The sequence below is a fragment of the Heterodontus francisci genome, chromosome 34 (assembly GCF_036365525.1).
Source record: "Heterodontus francisci isolate sHetFra1 chromosome 34, sHetFra1.hap1, whole genome shotgun sequence".
NCBI classification, from domain to species: domain Eukaryota; kingdom Metazoa; phylum Chordata; class Chondrichthyes; order Heterodontiformes; family Heterodontidae; genus Heterodontus; species Heterodontus francisci.
The window spans coordinates 55,483,987-55,498,485 of NC_090404.1; positions in this window are offsets into that span (position 1 = coordinate 55,483,987).

Here is a 14,499-nt window from a genome sequence, read left to right on the forward strand (position 1 = left end):
GTGTCAGAGATTCTCTGAGAGAGTCAGAGAGTGTCAGAGAGTGATAGAGAGTGATAGAGAGTGTCTGAGAGTGTCAGAGTGTGTCGGAGAGTGATAGAGAGTGATAGAGAGTGTCAGAGTGTGTCAGAGAGTGATAGAGAGTGTCAGAGAGCGGCAGAGAGTGATAGAGAGTGATAGAGAGTGTCAGAGAGTGTCATAGAGTGATAGAGAGTGTCAGAGAGTGATAGAGAGTGATAGAGAATGTCTGAGAATGTCTGAGAGTGTCAGAGAGTCTCTGAGAGAGTCAGAGAGTGTCAGAGAGTGATAGAGAGTGATATAGAGTGTCTGAGAGTGTCTGAGAGTGTCAGAGTGTTTCAGAGAATGTCAGAGAGTGATAGAGAGTGTCAGAGTGTGTTAGTGTGTGTCAGAGCGTGATAGAGAGTGTCAGAGAGTGTCAGACAGTGATAGAGAGTGTCAGAGAGTGTCAGAAAGTTTCATTGAGTGATAGAGAGTGTCAGAGTGTGATAGAGAGTGTCAGAGAGTGATAGAAGGTGTCAGAGAGTGTCAGAGATTGATAGAGAGTGATAGGGAGTGTCAGAGAGTGTCAGAGCGTGTCAGAGTGTGTCAGAGATTGACAGAGAGTGATAGAGAGTGATAGAGAGTGTCAGAGAGTGTTAGAGAGTGATAGTGTCTGAGAGTGTCGGAGAGAGTCTGAGAGTGTCAGAGAGTGTCAGAGAGTGTCAGAGAGTGATAGAGAGTGATAGAGAGTGTCTGAGAGTGTCACAGAGTGTCAGAGAATGTCATAGAGTGTCAGAGAGTGTCAGAGTGCGATAGAGGAGTGATAGAGAGTGACAGAGCATGGCTGAGCGTGCCGGAGTGTGTCAGAGAGTGATAGAGAGTGATAGAGAGTGTCAGAGAGTGTCATAGAGTGATAAAGAGTGATAGGGAGTGTCAGAGAGTGTCAGAGTGTGTCAGAGGGTGTCAGAGTGTGTCAGAGAGTGTCAGAGACTGATAGAGAGTGATAGAGAGTGTCAGAGAGTGTCAGGAAGTGAGAGAGAGTGTCTGAGAGTGTCTGAGAGTGTCTCAGAGTGTCAGATCCTGTCAAAGTGTGCTAGAGAGCGATAGAGTGTGATAGAGAGTGTCAGAGAGTGTCTGAGAGTGATAGACAGTGATCGAGAGTGTCTGAGAGTGTCAGAGAATGTCAGAGTGTGTCAGAGAGTGTCAGAGAATGTCATAGAGTGTCAGAGAGTGTCAGAGAGTGTCAGAGAGTGATAGAGAGTTATAGAGAGTTATAGACAGCGTCTGAGAGCGTCTGTGAATGTCTCTGAGTGTCAGAGACTGTCAGATGCCTCAGAGAGTGATAGAGAGTGACAGAGCATGTCGGAGAGAGTCTGAGAGTGTCAGAGTGTGTCAGAGAGTGACGGAGAGTGTCAGAGAGTGTCATGGAGTGATAGAGAGTGTCAGAGAGTGTCAGAGAGTGATGGAGAGTGATAGAGAGTGACAGAGCAAGTCTGAGAGTGTCAGAGAGTGTCAGAGTGTGTCAGAGAGTGATAGAGAGTGTCAGAGAGTGTCAGAGAGTGAGAGAGAGTGTCTGAGAGTGTCTGAGAGAGTCTGAGAGCGTCAGAGACTGTCAGAGCGTGTCAGAGAGTGAGAGCAAGTGATTGAGAGTGTCTGAGAGTGTCAGAGAGTGTCAGAGTGTGTCGGAGAGTGATAGAGAGTGATAGAGAGTGTCAGAGTGTGTCAGAGAGTGATAGAGAGTGTCAGAGAGCGTCAGAGAGTGATAGAGAGTGATAGAGAGTGTCAGAGAGTGTCATAGAGTGATAGAGAGTGTCAGAGAGTGATAGAGAGTGATGGAGAGTGTCTGAGAATGTCTGAGAGTGTCAGAGATTCTCTGAGAGAGTCAGAGAGTGTCAGAGAGTGATAGAGAGTGATAGAGAGTGTCTGAGAGTGTCAGAGTGTGTCAGAGAGTGATAGGGAGTGTCTGAGAGTGTCAGAGTGTTTCAGAGAGTGTCAGAGAGTGATAGAGAGTGTCAGAGTGTGTCAGAGTGTGTCAGAGCGTGAATGAGAGTGTCACAGAGTTTCAGAGAGTGTCAGACAGTGATAGAGATTGTCAGAGAGTGTCAGAGAGTGTCAGAGAGTTTCATTGTGTGAAAGAGAGTGTCAGAGAGTGTTAGATTGTGATAGAGAGTGTCAGAGAGTGATAGAAAGTGTCAGAGAGTGTCAGAGAGTGATAGAGAGTGATAGGGAGTGTCAGAGAGTGTCAGAGATTGTCAGAGTGTGTCAGAGATTGACAGAGAGTGATCGAGAGTGATAGAGAGTGTCAGAGAGTGACAGAGAGTGATAGTGTCTGAGAGTGTCGGAGAGAGTCTGAGAGTGTCAGAGATTGTCAGAGTGTGTCAGAGAGTGATAGAGAGTGTCTGAGAGTGTCAGAGAGTGTCAGAGAATGTCATAGAGTGTCAGAGAGTGTCAGAGTGTGATGGAGAGTGATAGAGAGTGACAGAGCATGTCTGAGCGTGCCAGAGTGTGTCAGAGAGTGATAGAGAGTGACAGAGAGTGTCAGAGAGTGTCATAGAGTGATAGAGAGTGATAGGGAGTGTCAGCGTGTGTCAGAGCGTGATAGAGTTTGTCTGAGTGTATCAGAGACTGTCAGAGAGAGATAGAGATTGTTTGAGAGTGTCAGAGTGTGTCAGAGTGTGATAGAGTGTCTCTGAGAGTGTCAGAGAGTGATAGAGTGTCAGAGAGTGTCAGAGGGTGTCAGACAGTGATAGAGAGTGTCAGAGAGTGTCAGAGTGTGTCAGAGGGTGTCAGAGTGTGTCAGAGACTTTCAGAGACTGATGGAGAGTGATAGAGAGTGTGAGAGAGTGAGAGACAGTGTCTGAGAGTGTCTGAGAGAGTCGGACAGTGTCAGAGACTGTCAGAGAGTGTCAGAGTGCGATAGACAGTGATATAGAGTGTCTGAGAGTGTCTGAGAGTGTCCAAGTGTGTCAGAGAGTGATAGAGAGTGTCAGAGAATGTCATAGAGTGTCAGAGAGTGTCAGAGTGTGATAGAGAGTTATAGATAGTGCCTGAGAGCGTCTGAGAGTGTCTCTGAGTTTCAGAGACTGTCAGATGCGTCAGAGAGTGATAGAGAGTAACAGAGCATGTTGGAGAGTGTCAGAGAGTGTCAGAGAGTGATGGAGAGTGTCACAGAGTGTCAAAGAGTGATAGAGAGTGACAGAGAGTGTCAGAGAGTGATGGAGAGTGATAGAGAGTGACAGAGCATGTCTGAGAGTGTCAGATTGTGTCAGAGTGTGTCAGAGAGTGCGAGAGAGTGTCTGAGAGTGTCTGAGAGATTCTGAGAGTGTCAGAGACTGTCAGAGCGTGTCAGAGAGTGATAGCAAGTGATAGAGAGTGTCTGAGAGTGTCAGAGAGTGTCAGAGTGTGTCGGAGAGTGATAGAGAGTGATAGAGAGTGTCAGAGTGTGTCAGAGAGTGATAGAGAGTGTCAGAGAGCGCCAGAGAGTGATAGAGTGATAGAGAGTGTCAGAGAGTGTAATAGAGTGATAGAGAGTGTCAGAGAGTGATAGAGAGTGTCAGAGTGTGTCAGAGTGTGTCAGAGCGTGATAGAGAGCGTCAGAGAGTGTCAGACAGTGATAGAGAGTGTCAGAGAGTTTCTGAGAGTGTCAGAGAGTATCAGAGTGTGTCAGAGAGTGTCGGAGAGTAATAGAGAGTGATAGAGAGTGTCAGAGAATTTCATTGATTGATAGAGAGTGTCTGAGAGTGTCATAGTGTTTCAGAGAGTGTCAGAGATTGATAGAGAGTGTCAGAGTGTGTCAGAGTGTGTCAGAGCGTGATAGAGAGTGTCAGAGAGTGTCAGACAGTGATAGAGAGTGTCAGAGAGTGTCTGATATTGTCAGAGTGTTTCAGAGAGTGTCAGAGATTGATAGAGAGTGTCAGAGTGTGTCAGAGTGTGTCAGAGCGTGATAGAGAGTGTCAGAGAGTGTCAGACAGTGATAGAGAGTGACAGATAGTGTCTGAGAGTGTCAGAGTGTTTCAGAGAGTGTCAGAGATTGATAGAGAGTGTCAGAATGTGTCAGAGCGTGATAGAGAGTGTCAGAGAGTGTCAGACAGTGATAGAGAGTGATAGATAGTGTCTGAGAGTGTCAGAGTGTTTCAGAGAGTGTCAGAGATTGATAGAGAGTGTCAGAGTGTGTCAGAGTGTGTCAGAGCGTGATAGAGAGTGTCAGAGAGTGTCAGACAGTGATAGAGAGTGATAGAGAGGGTCTGAGAGTGTCAGAGTGTTTCAGAGAGTGTCAGAGATTGATAGAGAGTGTCAGAGTGTGTCAGAGTGTGTCAGAGCGTGATAGAGAGTGTCAGAGAGTGTCAGAGAGTGTCAGACAGTGATAGAGAGTGTCAGAGAGAGTCTGAGATTGTCAGAGAGTGTCAGAGTGTGTCAGAGAGTGTCAGAGAGTAATAGAGTGTGATAGAGAGTGTCAGAGAATTTCATTGGTTGATAGAGAGTGTCAGGGAGTGTCAGAGTGTGATAGAGAATGTCAGAGAGTGTCAGAGAGTGACAGACAGTGATAGAGAGTCATATAGAGTGACAGAGAGTGTCAGAGAGTGATAGTGTTTGAGAGTGTCGGAGAGAGTCTGAGAGTGTCAGAGAGTGTCAGAGTGTGTCAGAGAGTGACAGAGAGTGATAGAGAGTGTCTGAGAGTGTCAGAGAGTGTCAGAGAATGTCATAGAGTGTCAGAGAGTGTCAGAGTGTGATAGAGAGTGTCTGAGAGTGTCTCTGAGTGTCAGAGACAGTCAGAGTGTGTTCGAGAGTGATAGAGAGTGACAGAGCATGTCTGAGCGTGCCAGAGTGTGTCAGAGAGTGATAGAGAGTGATAGAGAGTGTCAGAGATTGTCATAGAGTGATAGAGAGTGATAGGGAGTGTCAGAGTGTGTCAGAGAGTGATCGAGAATGATAGAGAGTGTCTCAGAGTGACAGAGAGTGTCAGATTGTGTCAGAGAGTGTCAGAGTTTGATAGAGAGTGATAGGGAGTGTCAGAGAGTGTCAGAGTGTGTCAGAGGGTGTCAGAGTGTGTCAGAGAGTGTCAGAGAGTGATAGAGAGTGATAGAGAGTGATAGAGAGTGTCAGAGAGTGTCAGAGAGTGAGAGAGAGTGTCTGAGAGTGTCTGAGAAAGTCTGAGAGTGTCAGAGACTGTCAGAGTGTGTCAGAGAGTGATGGACAGTGATAGAGAGTGTCTGAGAGTGTCAGAGTGTGTCAGAGAGTGATAGACAGTGATAGAGAGTGTCAGAGAATGTCATAGAGAGTCAGAGTGTGATAGAGCGTGATAGAGCGTGATAGAGTGTGTCTGAGTGTGTCAGAGACTGTCAGAGAGAGATAGAGAGTGTCTGAGAGTGTCAGAGTGTGTCAGAGAGTGATAGAGAGTGTCTCAGAGTGTCAGAGAGTGTCAGAGTGTGTCAGAGAGTGTCAGAGAGTGATAGAGAGTGATAGGGAGTGTCAGAGAGTGTCAGATTGTGTCAGAGGGTGTAAGAGTGTGTCAGAGAGTGTCAGAGACTGATAGAGAGTGATAGAGAGTGTCAGAGAGTGTCAGTGAGTGAGAGAGAGTGTCTGAGAGTGTCTGAGAGAGTCTGAGAGTGTCAGAGACTGTCAAAGTGAGTCAGAGAGTGATAGAGTGTGATAGAGAGTGTCTGAGAGTGTCAGAGACTGTCAGAGTGTGTCAGTGAGTGATAGACAGTGATAGAGAGTGTCTGTGAGTGTCAGAGAGTGTCAGAGTGTGTCAGAGAGTGATCGAGAGTGTCAGAGAATGTCATAGAGTGTCAGAGTGTGATAGTGAGTTATAGACAGTGTCTGAGAGCGTCTGAGAGTGTCTCTGAGTGTCAGAGACTGTCAGAGTGTGTCAGAGATTGATAGAGAGTTACAGAGCATGTGGGAGAGTGTCAGAGAGTGTCAGAGTCTGTCAGAGAGAGATGGAGAGTGTCAGAGAATGTCATAGAGTGATAGAGAGTGTCAGAGAGTGTCAGAGAGTGATGGAGAGTGATAGAGAGTGACAGAGCATGTCTGAGAGTGTCAGAGAGTGTCAGAGTGTGTCAGAGAGTGATAGAGAGTGTCAGGGAGTGTCAGAGAGTGAGAGAGAGTGTCTGAGAGTGTCTGAGAGCGTCTGAGAGTGTCAGAGACTGTCAGAGCGTGTCAGAGAGTGTTAGCAAGTGATAGAGAGTGTCTGAGAGTGTCAGAGAGTGTCAGAGTGTGTCGGAGAGTGATCGAGAGTGAGACAGAGTGTCAGAGTGTGTCAGAGAGTGATAGAGAGTGTCAGAGAGTGATAGAGAGTGATAGAGAGTGTCAGAGAGTGTCATAGAGTGATAGAGAGTGTCAGAGAGTGATAGAGAGTGATCGAGAGTGTCTGAGAATGTCTGAGAGTGTCAGATAGTCTCTGAGAGAGTCAGAGAGTGTCAGAGAGTGATAGAGAGTGATAGAGAGTGTCTGAGAGTGTCTGAGAGTGTCAGAGTGTGTCAGAGAGTGATCGAGAGTTTCTGAGAGTGTCAGAGTGTTTCAGAGAGTGTCAGAGAGTGATAGAGCATGTCAGCGTGTGTCAGAGTGTGTCAGAGCGTGATAGACAGTGTCTGAGTGTGTCAGAGAGAGATGGAGAGTGTCTGAGAGCGTCAGAGTGTGTCAGAGAGTGATAGAGAGTCTCTGAGAGTGTCAGAGAGTGTCAGAGAGTTATGGAGAGTGTCAGAGAGTGTCAGAGTGTGTCAGAGAGTGATAGAGAGTGATAGAGAGTGTCAGAGAGTGTCAGAGAGTGTCAGAGACTGTCAGTGTGTCAGAGAGTGATAGACAGTGAAATAGAGTGTCTGAGAGTGTCTGAGAGCGTCTGAGAGTGTCAGAGACTGTCAGAGCGTGTCAGAGAGTGTTAGCAAGTGATAGAGAGTGTCTGAGAGTGTCAGAGAGTGTCAGAGTGTGTCGGAGAGTGATCGAGAGTGATACAGAGTGTCAGAGTGTGTCAGAGAGTGATAGAGAGTGTCAGAGAGTGATAGAGAGTGATCGAGAGTGTCTGAGAATGTCTGAGACTGTCAGAGAGTCTCTGAGAGAGTCAGAGAGTGTCAGAGAGTGATAGAGAGTGATAGAGAGTGTCAGAGAGTGTCATAGAGTGATAGAGAGTGTCAGAGAGTGATAGAGAGTGATCGAGAGTGTCTGAGAATGTCTGAGACTGTCAGAGATTCTCTGAGAGTGATAGACAGTGAAATAGAGTGTCTGAGAGTGTCAGAGAGTGTCAGAGTGTGTCAGAGAAAGTCAGAGAATGTCATAGAGTGTCAGAGAGTGTCAGAGAGTGTCAGAGTGTGACAGAGAGTTATAGACAGTGTCTGAGAGCGTCGGAGAATGTCTCTGAGTGTCAGAGACTGTCAGATGCGTCGGAGAGTGATAGAGAGTGACAGAGCATGTCGGAGAGTGTCTGAGAGTGTCAGAGTGTGTCAGAGAGTGATGGAGAGTGTCAGAGAGTGTCATGGAGTGACAGAGAGTGTCAGAGAAAGGCATAGAGTGATAGAGAGTGATAGGGAGTGTCAGAGTGTGTCAGAGCGTGATAGAGTGTGTCTGAGTGTGTCAGAGACTGTCAGAGAGAGATAGAGATTGTCTGAGATTGTCAGATTGTGTCAGAGTGTGATAGAGTGTCTCTGAGAGTGTCAGAGAGTGTCAGAGAGTGTCAGAGAGTGATATATAGTGTCAGAGAGTGTCAGAGAGTGACAGAGAGTGATAGAGAGTGTCAGAGAGTGATAGAGAGTGATAGAGAGTCTCAGAGAGTGTCAGCGTATGTCAGAGAGTGATAGAGAGTGATAGAGAGTGTCTCAGAGTGACAGAGATTGTCAGAGAGTGTCAGAGAGTGTCAGACTGTGATAGAGAGTGATTGGGAGTGTTAGAGAGTGATAGAGAGTGATAGAGAGTGTCAGAGAGTGTCAGAGAGTGTCAGAGAGTGAGAGAGAGTGTCTGAGAGTGTCTGAGAGAGTCTGAGATTGTCTGAGACTGTCAAAGTGTGTCAGAGAGTGATAGAGTGTGATGGAGAGTGTCAGAGAATGTCTGAGTGTGTCAGAGACTGTCAGAGTGTGTCAGAGAGTGATAGACTGTGATAGAGAGTGTCTGAGAGTGTCAGAGAGTGTCTGAGTGTGTCAGAGACTGTCAGAGAGAGTTAGAGAGTGTCTGAGAGTGTCAAAGTGTGTCAGAGAGTGATAGAGAGTCTCTGAGAGTGTCAGAAAGTGTCAGAGCGTGATAGATTGTCAGAGAGTGTCAGAGTGTGTCAGAGAGTTTCAGAGAGTGATAGACAGTGTCAGAGAGTGATAGAGAGTGATAGAGAGTCTCAGAGAGTGTCAGAGTGTGTCAGGGAATGAGAGAGAGTGATAGAGAGTGTCTCAGAGTGTCAGAGAGTGTCAGAGAATGTCAGAGAGTGATAGAGAGTGATAGGGAGTGTCAAAGAGTGTCAGAGTGTGTCAGAGGGTGTCAGAGACTGATAGAGAGTGATAGAGAGTGTCAGAGAGTGTCAGAGAGTGATAGAGAGTCTCTGAGAGTGTCTTAGAGAGTCTGAGATTGTCTGAGACTGTCAAAGTGTGTCAGAGTGTGATAGAGTGTGATAGAGAGTGTCAGAGAGTGTTTGAGAGTGTCAGAGACTGTCAGAGTGTGTCAGAGAGTGATAGACAGTGATAGAGTGTGTCTGAGTGTGTCAGAGACTGTCAGAGAGAGATAGAGAGTGTCAGAGAATGTCATAGAGTGTCAGAGAGTGTCAGAGTGTCATAGAGAGTTATAGACAGTGTCTGAGAGCGTCTGAGAATGTCTCTGAGTGTCAGAGACTGTCAGATGCCTCAGAGAGTGATAGAGAGTGACAGAGCATGTCGGAGAGTGTCTGAGAGTGTCAGAGTGTGTCAGAGAGTGATGGAGAGTGTCAGAGAGTGTCGTAGAGTGATAGAGAGTGTCAGAGAGAGTCAGAGAGTAATGGAGAGTGATAGAGAGTGACAGAGCATGTCTGAGAGTGTCAGAGAGTGTCAGAGTGTGTCAGAGAGTCATAGCGAGTGATAGAGAGTGTCAGAGAGTGATAGCAAGTGATAGAGAGTGTCTGAGATTGTCTGAGAGTGTCAGAGTGTGTCGGAGAGTGATAGAGAGTGTCAGAAAGCGTCAGAGAGTGATAGAGAGTGATAGAGAGTGTCAGAGAGTGTCATAGAGTGATAGAGAGTGATAGAGAGTGATAGAGAGTGTCTGAGAGTGTCAGAGTGTGTCAGAGAGTGATAGAATGTGATAGAGAGTGATAGAGAGTGTCTGAGAGTGTCTGAGAGTGTCAGAGTGTGTCAGAGAGTGATAGAATGTGTCTGAGAATGTCAGAGTTTTTCAGAGAGTGTCAGAGAGTGATAGAGAGTGTCAGAGTGTGTCAGAGTGTGTCAGAGCGTGATCGAGAGTGTCAAAGAGTGTCAGAGAGTGTCAGACTGTGATAGAGAGTGTCTGAGAGTGTCAGTGAGTGTCAGAGAGTTTCATTGAGTGATAGAGAGTGACAGAGAGTGTCAGAGTGTGATAGAGAGTGTCAGAGAGTGATAGAGAGTGTCAGAGAGTGTCGGAGAGTGATAGAGAGTGATAGGGAGTGTCAGAGAGTGTCAGAGAGTGTCAGAGATTGACAGAGAGTGATAGAGAGTGTCAGAGAGTCTCAGAGAGTAATAGTGTCTGAGAGTGTCTGAGAGTGTCAGAGAGTGTCAGAGAATGTCATAGAGTGTCACAGAGTGTCAGAGAGTGTCAGAGAGTGTCAGAGAGTGTCAGAGATTGACAGAGAGTGATAGGGAGTGTCAGAGTGTGTCAGAGCGTGATAGAGTGTGTCTTAGTGTGTCAGAGAGAGATAGAGATTGTCAGAGAGTGTCAGAGTGTGTCAGAGAGTGTCAGAGAGTGATAGAGAGTGTCAGAGAGTGATAGAGAGTGATAGAGAGTCTCAGAGAGTGATAGAGACTGATAGAGAGTGTCTCAGAGTGACAGAGAGTGTCAGAGTGTGTCAGAGAGTGTCAGAGTGTGATAGAGAGAGACAGGGAGTGTCAGAGAGTGTCAGAGTGTGTCAGAGGGTGTCAGAGTGTGTCAGAGAGTGTCAGAGAGTGATAGAGAGTGATAGAGAGTGATAGAGAGTGTCAGAGAGTGTCAGAGAGTGATAGAGTGTGATAGAGACTGTCAGAGTGTGTCAGAGAGTGATGGACAGTGATAGAGAGTGTCTGAGAGTGTCAGAGAGTGTCAGAGTGTGTCAGAGAGTGATAGAGAGTGATAGAGAGTGTCCGAGAATGTCTGAGAGTGTCAGAGAGTCTCTGAGAGAGTCAGAGAGTGTCAGAGAGTGATAGAGTGTGATAGAGAGTGTCTGAGAGTGTCTGAGAGTGTCAGACTGTGTCAGAGAGTGATAGGGAGTGTCTGAGAGTGTCAGAGTGTGTCATGGAGTGATCGAGAGTGAGAGAGAGTGATAGGGAGTGTCAGAGCGTGATAGAGTGTGTCTGAGTGTGTCAGAGACTGTCAGAGAGAGATAGAGATTGTCTGAGAGTGTCAGAGTGTGTCAGAGTGTGATAGAGTGTCTCTGAGAGTGTCAGAGAGTGTCAGAGAGTGATAGATAGTGTCAGAGAGTGTCAGAGAGTGTCAGAGAGTGATAGAGAGTGTCAGAGAGTGATAGAGAGTGATAGAGAGTCTCAGAGAGTGTCAGCGTGTGTCAGAGAGTGATAGAGAGTGATAGAGAGTGTCTCAGAGTGACAGAGAGTGTCAGAATGTGTCAGAGAGTGTCAGACTGTGATAGAGAGTGATTGGGAGTGTCAGAGAGTGATAGAGAGTGTCAGAGAGTGTCAGAGAATGAGAGAGAGTGTCTGAGAGTGTCTGAGAGAGTCTGAGATTGTCTGAGACTGTCAAAGTGTGTCAGAGAGTGATAGAGTGTGATGGAGAGTGTCAGAGAGTGTCTGAGATTGTCAGAGAGTGTCAGAGTGTGTCAGAGAGTGATAGAGAGTGATAGAGAATGATAGAGTGTGTCTGAGTGTGTCAGAGACTGTCAGAGAGAGTTAGAGAGTGTCTGAGATTGTCAAAGTGTGTCAGAGAGTGATAGAGAGTCTCTGAGAGTGTCAGAAAGTGTCAGAGAGTGATAGAGAGTGTCAGAGAGTGTCAGAGTGTGTCAGAGAGTTTCAGAGAGTGATAGACAGTGTCAGAGAGTGATAGAGAGTGATAGAGAGTCTCAGAGAGTGTCAGAGTGTGTCAGGGACTGATAGAGAGTGATAGAGAGTGTCTCAGAGTGTCAGAGAGTGTCAGAGAATGTCAGAGAGTGATAGAGAGTGATAGGGAGTGTCAAAGAGTGTCAGAGTGTGTCAGAGGGTGTCAGAGTGTGTCAGAGAGTGTCAGAGACTGATAGAGAGCGATAGAGAGTGTCAGAGAATGTCAGAGAGTGAAAGAGAGTGTCTGAGAGTGTCTCAGAGAGTCTGAGATTGTCTGAGACTGTCAAAGTGTGTCAGAGTGTGATAGAGTGTGATAGAGAGTGTCAGAGAGTGTTTGAGAGTGTCAGAGACTGTCAGAGTGTGTCAGAGAGTGATAGACAGTGATAGAGAGTGTCTGAGAGTGTCAGAGAGTGTCAGAGTGTGTCAGAGAGTGATAGAGAGTGATAGAGTGTGTTTGAGTGTGTCAGAGACTGTCAGAGAGAGATAGAGAGTGTCAAAGAATGTCATAGAGTGTCAGAGAGTGTCAGAGTGTCATAGAGAGTTATAGACAGTGTCTGAGAGCGTCTGAGAATGTCTCTGAGTGTCAGAGACTGTCAGATGCCTCAGAGAGTGATAGAGAGTGACAGAGCATGTCGGAGAGTGTCTGAGAGTGTCAGAGTGTGTCAGAGAGTGATGGAGAGTGTCAGAGAGTGTCATAGAGTGATAGAGAGTGTCAGAGAGTGTCAGAGAGTAATGGAGAGTGATAGAGAGTGACAGAGCATGTCTGAGAGTGTCAGAGTGTGTCAGAGAGTGATAGAGAGTGATAGAGAGTGTCAGAGAGTGTCAGAGAGTGAGAGAGAGTGTCTGAGAGTGTCTGAGAGAGTCTGATAGCGTCAGAGACTGTCAGAGCGTGTCAGAGAGTGATAGCAAGTGATAGAGAGTATCTGAGATTGTCTGAGAGTGTCAGAGTGTGTCGGAGAGTGATAGAGAGTGTCAGAGAGCGTCAGAGAGTGATAGAGAGTGATAGAGAGTGTCAGAGAGTGCCATAGAGTGATAGAGAGTGTCAGAGAGTGATAGAGTGTGATAGAGAGTGTCTGAGAATGTCTGAGAGTGTCTGAGAGTGTCAGAGTGTGTCAGAGAGTGATAGGGAGTGTCTGAGAATGTCAGAGTTTTTCAGAGAGTGTCAGAGAGTGATAGAGAGTGTCAGAGTGTGTCAGAGCGTGATCGAGAGTGTCAAAGAGTGTCAGAGAGTGTCAGACAGTGATAGAGTGTGTCAGAGAGTGATAAAGAGTGTCAGAGAGTGTCAGAGAGTGATAGAGATTGATAGGGAGTGTCAGAGAGTGTCAGAGTGTGTCAGAGTGTGTCAGAGATTGACAGAGAGTGATAGAGAGTGATAGAGAGTGTCAGAGAGTGTCAGAGAATGTCAGAGAGTGTCAGAGAGTGTCAGAGTGTGACAGAGACTGATAAGGAGTGACAGAGCATGTCTGAGAGTGCCAGAGTGTGTCATAGAGTGATAGAGAGTGATAGGGAGTGTCAGAGTGTGTCGGAGCGTGATAGAGTGTGTCTGAGTGTGTCAGAGACTGTCAGAGAGAGATAGAGATTGTCAGAGAGTGTCAGAGTGTGTCAGAGAGTGTCAGAGAGTGATAGAGAGTGTCAGAGAGTGATAGAGAGTGATAGAGAGTCTCAGAGAGTGTCAGAGAGTGATAGAGACTGATGGAGAGTGTCTCAGAGTGACAGAGAGTATCAGAGAGTGATAGAGAGTGTCAGAGAGTGATAGAGAGTGATAGAGAGTCTCAGAGAGTGTCAGCGTGTGTCAGAGAGTGATAGAGAGTGATAGAGAGTGTCTCAGAGTGACAGAGAGTGTCAGAGTGTATCAGAGAGTGTCAGACTGTGATAGATAGTGATTGGGAGTGTCAGAGAGTGAAAGAGAGTGATAGAGAGTGATAGAGAGTGTCAGAGAGTGAGAGAGTGTGTCTGAGAGTGTCTGAGAGAGTCTGAGATTGTCTGAGACTGTCGAAGTGTGTCTGAGAGTGATAGAGTGTGATGGAGAGTGTCAGAGAGTGTCTGAGAGTGTCAGAGACTGTCAGAGTGTGTCAAAGAGTGATAGACTGTGATAGAGAGTGTCTGAAGGTGTCAGAGAGTGTCAGAGTGTGTCAGTGAGTGATAGAGAGAGTTAGAGAGTGTCTGAGAGTGTCAAAGTGTGTCAGAGAGTGATAGAGAGTGTCAGAGAGTGTCAGAAAGTGTCAGAGAGTGATAGACAGTGTCAGAGAGTGATAGAGAGTGATAGAGAGTCTCAGAGAGTGTCAGAGTGTGTCAGGGAGTGATAGAGAGTGATAGAGAGTGTCTCAGAGTGTCAGAGAGTGTCAGAGAATGTCAGAGAGTGATAGAGAGTGATAGGGAGTGTCAAAGAGTGTCAGAGTGTGTCAGAGGGTGTCAGAGTGTGTCAGAGAGTGTCAGCGACTGATAGAGAGTGATAGAGAGTGTCAGAGAGTGTCAGAGTGTGATAGAGAGTGTCAGAGAGTGTTTGAGAGTGTCAGAGACTGTCAGAGTGTGTCAGAGAGTGATACACAGTGATAGAGAGTGTCTGAGATTGTCAGAGAGTGTCAGAGTGTGTCAGAGAGTGATAGAGAGTGATAGAGTGTGTCTGAGTGTGTCAGAGACTGTCAGAGAGAGATAGAGAGTGTCAAAGAATGTCATAGAGTGTCAGAGAGTGTCAGAGTGTCATAGAGTGTTATAGACAGTGTCTGAGAGCGTCTGAGAATGTCTCTGAGTGTCAGAGACTGTCAGATGCCTCAGAGAGTGATAGAGAGTGACAGAGCATGTCGGAGAGTGTCTGAGAGTGTCAGAGTGTGTCAGAGAGTGATGGAGAGTGTCAGAGAGTGTCATAGAGTGATAGAGAGTGTCAGAGAGTGTCAGAGAGTGAGAGAGAGTGTCTGAGAGTGTCTGAGATTGTCTGAGAGTGTCAGAGTGTGTCGGAGAGTGATAGAGAGTGTCAGAGAGCGTCAGAGAGTGATAGAGAGTGATAGAGAGTGTCAGAGAGTGTCATAGAGTGGTAGAGAGTGTCAGAGAGTGATAGAGAGTGATAGAGAGTGTCTGAGAATGTCTGAGAGTGTCAGAGAGTCTCTGAGAGAGTCAGAGAGTGTCAGAGAGTGATAGAGAGTGATAGAGAGTGTCTGAGAGTGTCTGAGAGTGTCAGAGTGTGTCAGAGAGTGATAGGGAGTGTCTTAGAATGTCAGAGTTTTTCAGAGAGTGTCAGAGAGTGATAGGGAGTGTCAGAGTGTGTCAGAGCGTGATCGAGAGTGTCAAAGAGTGTCAGAGAGTGTCAGACAGTGATAGAGAGTGTCAGAGAGTGTCAGAGAGTTTCATT